The sequence below is a fragment of the Cetorhinus maximus genome, chromosome 1, assembly GCF_964194155.1.
Source record: "Cetorhinus maximus chromosome 1, sCetMax3.hap1.1, whole genome shotgun sequence".
Classification (NCBI taxonomy): Eukaryota; Metazoa; Chordata; class Chondrichthyes; order Lamniformes; family Cetorhinidae; genus Cetorhinus; species Cetorhinus maximus.
In genome coordinates, this window is record NC_135879.1 from 124,476,821 (window position 1) to 124,482,571 (window position 5,751).

Genomic DNA, 5,751 nt, shown 5'->3' on the forward strand with positions numbered 1-5,751 from the left:
TCAGGCACAAAGAAGGCCAATGTCCCAGTCCCAGGACATCCCTGCAGGAATTCCTCAGGATAGTGTCCCAGGCCCAAACATCTTCAGTTGCTTCATCAATGAACTTCCTTCCATCATAAGGACAATGGGCACGATCGCTGATTATTGTACATTGTTAATTTCCATCTGCATCTCCATAGCTAATGAACAGTCCATGTCTATATGCAGCAAGCCCTGGACAACTTTCAGGCTTGGGCTGATAAATGGTAAGTAACATTTGTGCCACCAAAGTATCGGGCAATGTTCATTTCCAACAAGAGGGAATCTAACCATTGCCCCTTGACATTCAAAGGCATTGATATCACTGAATCTCCCACCATTAACATCCTGGGGATTAGCATTGACCAGAAACTGAACTGGACCAGCCATATAAATACTGTGGCTACAAGAGCAGATTAGAATCTGGGAATTCTACGCTGGATGGCTCGCCTCCTGACTCCCCAAAGCCTGTTCACCATCTATAAGACACATGTGAGGAGTGGGATGGAATACTTTCCACTTGCCTGGATGAGTGCAGCTCCCACAACACTCAAGAAGCTTGACACCACTCAGGACAAAGCAGCCCATTTGATTAGCACCACATCCACAAACATTCACTCCGTCCACCACCAATGCACAGTGTGTACCATCTACAAGATGTACTGCAGGAATTCACCAAGCCTCCTTCGACAGCACCTTCCAAATCCATGACTACTATCATTTAGAAGGACAAGGGTAGCAGATAGATGGCAACACCACCACCTGGAAGTTCCCTTCAAGTCACTCACCATCCTGACTTGGAAATATATCGATGCTCCTTCACTGTCGCTGGGTCAAATCTTGGAATTCCCTTCCTAACAGCACTGTGGATGCACCATGGGTACACCATATGGACTGCAACAGTGCAAGAATGCAGCTCACCACCACCTTCTCGAGGGCAACAGGGATGGGCAATAAATGCTGGCCCAACCAGCAAAGCCCACATTCCATGAATGAAAAAAAAAGCATCATGCACCTGTTTTGATCAGCAAATTGTGGACAATGTGCACCCAGTTGGCAAAGGTGCATTATCAGCAGCCATTGCTTTCCATCAGCAGTACAAAGTCAGAAGACTCCATATGCTGTTTAAGAACAGCAAAAGCTTTATCATGTAACATTATATTGACCTTAATTTTACAGGCAAAGGGAATTTCCCCTTTCCCAATGGCATTTTAAACCTGGTGCCAAATCAAGAGGCTCTGCAGGCATGCAACAGCAGTGACGTCAGCAAGCAGTTTTGCAGCCAATCACATTGAAGTCATCACACAACAAACCAGGAAATCAAATGCATTAATGTTCTTCATTTTGGGTTTAAATTTTCAGCTAGTTAAATAAACGACTATGATTAAATTAAGATGGAAGCTAAAATATGGATAAACCTGTGTAGAACGTTTTGATTCTAAAACCTGTGTTTTTTTCATTATGGAGAACTGTAACATTCCACAAATATATAATTAGTGTTTCAGGACCAGCGAAGATCTTTGGATATAATTAATTAATTAGAATTAATTATGAAATTAGTACACTTTTGAAAAAGTTACATCTCACTGAACAAGGTGTAACTTTTTCAATGGTTTTGACACCGAGACAAATAGCTTAACAGTGGAAGTTCTCAGCAATTCAACTGATTTCCCATTGATTGCAGCCTGGGGTTGCCTCAACAGTGCACGCTCAGAGAAGCGTAGACGCATTCACATCACTTTTTCATGTCCACATTATTCTGCACATGTGTACACTCCAGAAGTTGCTGTCAGTTTCAGTGGAATTTCGCAGTGAACACTGACAGTTTTGCATTACCACTGCGAAATCCAGACCTATAATATAGTTTCATTCTGTTGAGAAGATGCAATTACATTCAAATGGCCTGTTACTTTAAGGTTTCAAAATCTAATTGTTGTAATTTCCAAAGTGAGTTAGAAGTTAATCGGTGAGAGATGGTTGCAGATTTTGCACTTGCTAGTAAATTCTGATCAGTAGAAATCCCCATGAAATAATTGCCTTTTCTATCTCTATATATTTTTGGGTCTTACGTATGATATCTAAGGTGCAACAAAGGTGTGTTCTTGTGCAAGATCTTTATGATATGGTAGATAGAGAAAGCGGAATAACAATCTTGATTCATACTACAGGGACCATGCTATCTCCTCAATAAAAAGACAATTTTTAAATTCCATTCTGTATGGCTTCAAAAAGCAAAGTTTGACCTTGTGTTACTGTTCCTTTAACTCATTTTTACAGATTCTTACCGGAATGTATTTCACCTTGGCATTATAACCGAATGGGCCAACTTTACTGTAGCAAAGGTTTTAGACATTCCTTAACAGCTTGGTCATCTAATCTCACTCACAGGTAAATTGCCTTATTGACAGTCTTTCTGTCTATAGTAGATGCTGAATTTATTCTTTCATCTCGACCCAGGCTCTTTAGAGAACAGTATAATGAGGATTTTCATGATGTACATCCCATCCTCTCTTCCTGCCATCGCCTGCATCAGGAATGATATTCACATCATCTTTTATGATCTGTTTACATATAATGAGCCTTTGACAATACAGTAGAGTAAGAGGTGGCTGTTCGTAGCATTTTGCTTTCTGTTTCAAATACATAGGGCTCTTGTTCTGAATTCAAATGGATAAAGTGAATGAGCGTAAAAGCTGTAAAGTAAAAGTTTTTAAAAGGACAGACTTACAGCCTTTCGTCTTATTTCACTTTACATTTTGGAAATTAATGCCAAATAATGCTGGATTAACTCAGTGGCGGGCGCGATTGCTTGTAGGCTCCTAGGGGTGTCCCTTGTTCAAAGGCACTCAGTGCATGAGTGAGGAACCCAGCATCAGGAAAGGGGGACCCACTGAGAGACACTCCCCGCTCATGCTGCCCACCCCATTCCCCCCTTGCCACAACCCCTACCCTGTGACCGCCCCTCTTGTCATCACAGAATCACAGAATCACACAGTGCAGAAGAGGCCCTTTGGCCCATCGAGTCTGCACCGACACATAAGAAACACCTGACCTACCTACCTAATCCCATTTACCAGCACTTGGACCATAGCCTTGAATGTTATGACATGCCAAGTGCTCATCCAGGTACTTTTTAAAGGATGTGAGGCAACCCACCTCCACCAACCTCCCAGGCAGTGCATTCCAGACCGTCACCACCCTCTGGGTAAAAAAGTTTTTCCTCACATCCCCCCTAAACCTCCTGCCCCTCACCTTGATGTCCCCTCATGACTGACCCTTCAACTAAGGGGAACAGCTGCTTCCTATCCATGCCCCTAATAATCTTGTACACCTCCATCAGGTCGCCTGTGCTTGCTTTGGCAGCACAAATACTAAAATTGGAACGATACAGAGAAGATTAGCATGGCCCCTGTGCAAGGATGACACGCAAATTCGTGAAGCGTTCCATATATTAGACTTACAAAACATTTCCATCAGGTCGCCCCTCAGTCTTCTCTGCTCCAGTGAAAACAGCCCAAGTCTATCCAACCTCTCTTCATAACTTAGATGTTTAATCCCAGGCAACATCCTGGTGAATCTCCTCTGCACCCCCTCCAGTGCAATCACATCCCGACCAGAACTGCACACACTACTCCAGCTGTGGCCTCACCAAGGTTCTATACAACTCCAACATGACCTCCCTCATCATCACTCACCCATGGCCTGGGATCCAGCGACAATACAAGGCCTAGGGTGGGTGTTGTACCAGCAGCAGCCACTGCCCCCCCAGTGGCACTGCCGTTCACTAGGAACTCGCTACTGTTGTTGCTACGATCCTTGGTCCTGGGGAAGCCTGTTGCTGTTCAGTTAATTGCCCAAGTGGCACTTAATATGACAGGCCTTCCCTAAAAGAGGCAATGCAGGCTTTCACAGGTTCTCCAGCCAGCGGATGAGACATCGTCCAGTCCCGCCGAAAGTCAATGGACTTTTGGCTGGGCCGCCGAACCTCCTGGGGCGGCTCCCTCCAAGTCGGGGCCGAAAAATTCCAACCATTTTCTCCATTAAACACTGCTAATTGTTTCTAGAAGCCTCCTCACCACTGAGGTTAAACTGACTTGCCTGTAGTTGCTGGGTTTATCTTTGCCCCCTTTTTTGAACAAGAATGTAACATTTGCATTTCTCCAGTCCTCTAGCACCAACCCGATTCTAAGGAAAACTGTAAAATTATGGCCAGTGCCTCTGCAATTTCCACTCTTACATCCCTCAGCATCCTTGGATACATTTCATTCAGTCCTGGTGCCTTGTCAGACAGCATATACAACACCACCTCCTCGTCAATTTTAACCCCTTCAAGCGTCTGAACTACCTCCTCTTTCACCATGACTAACACAGCATCTTCCTCCTTGGTAAAGACAGATGCAAGATACTCAAAATACTCTGCTGAGTCCCCTGCCTCTCTGCGTAAATCCCCTCTTTGGTTGCTAATCGGTCCTACCCTTTCTTCTATCACCTTTTTGCTATTCATATGCCGATAGAAAACATTTGTATTCCTTTTTATGTTAGCTCTAGCCTCTTCTCATTCTTTCTCTTTACTTCTCTTATTTGCTTTTTCAATTCCCGTCTGAACCTAATTTATTCAGCCTAGTTCTTAATTGTCTTATTCACCTGACATCTGTCATAATCACACTTTGTCTGCTTCATCTTACTCTCTTGTCTCTTTCACCATCTAGGGAACTCTGGATTTGTTTGCCCTACATTTCTCATTCGTGGGAATATACCTTGACTGTGCCCGAACTAATGGCAGAATTCACCCATGCCCCCATCAGCGGGATCAAAGATGGGTGGGCAGGGGGAAGAATTCGGCAGAAGGCTCAAAAATCAGTTTCACGCAGGCATGAAATGAGAGCGGTATCTTCTGATGCTGCCCACCACGGCAGATCGCAAGTCCTGCTAGAGGCTGGCATGAAACCAACTTGCATCATGCTAATGGGATGCAGATGAAGGCCCAACTGGAATCGTCCCCCCCATGCCTGATTTTCCTCAACATCAGTGGGAAAACACGCCAGTCCAGAACACGTCTGGACCAACATGGCATGCAAAAGTTGGGACTTACCTTAAGGAGGCTTTGGTCAGCTTGCAGACATTTGACAACCCGATGGAGGCCTCCAGGAACCGGACCCTGGAGCACCACATGCAGCACAAGGTGAGTGGAACTTCATCTACATGAGTCCTCTGCAAAGCAGCTTCCGGAAGGCGGGAGTTCCCCATGCAGCAACCTTGCTCAAGCTTCGGACCTTCTCCCAGGGACAACACCTTGGGATCGGATCTATGAGCTGCAGGATGGAAGACAGGATGAGGTACTTTTTGGTGGTGAGGGTATGTTGGGGGGACATCTAAAGAAGGCTAGGAGAGGACTGAAGATTTGGTGGGGGTGTGGAGGCCTAGAGGGGGCCACTGGCAGGCGGGGGTGCTGGAAAGAGTTTTACAGGTGTGTAGCAAGGCAGTAGAGGGAATAGAGGAGGAGGGTGGGAAGGTCCATGTTAGACCACAAGACCATAAGGGATAGGAACAGAAGTAGGCCATTCAACCCATCAAGTCTTCTCCACCGTTGAATGAGATCATGGTGGATCTGATAATCCTCAGTTCCACTTTCCTGCCTTTTCTCCATAACCCTTGATTCCCTTAATGATTAAAAATCTGCCTATCTCAACCTTGAATATGCTTAACAACCCAGCCTCTACAGCCCTCTGCAGT

General features: G+C 45.1%; 1 non-coding gene across 1 annotated transcript; it reads left to right on the forward strand.

The window, feature by feature from the left end:
* The first annotated feature begins 3,365 nt into the window (after positions 1 to 3,365).
* LOC144689048 (U6 spliceosomal RNA) lies at positions 3,366 to 3,472 on the forward strand. The gene has a single exon (XR_013578552.1). It is a non-coding gene; the product is annotated as a U6 spliceosomal RNA (small nuclear RNA).
* The last annotated feature ends 2,279 nt before the right edge of the window (positions 3,473 to 5,751 follow it).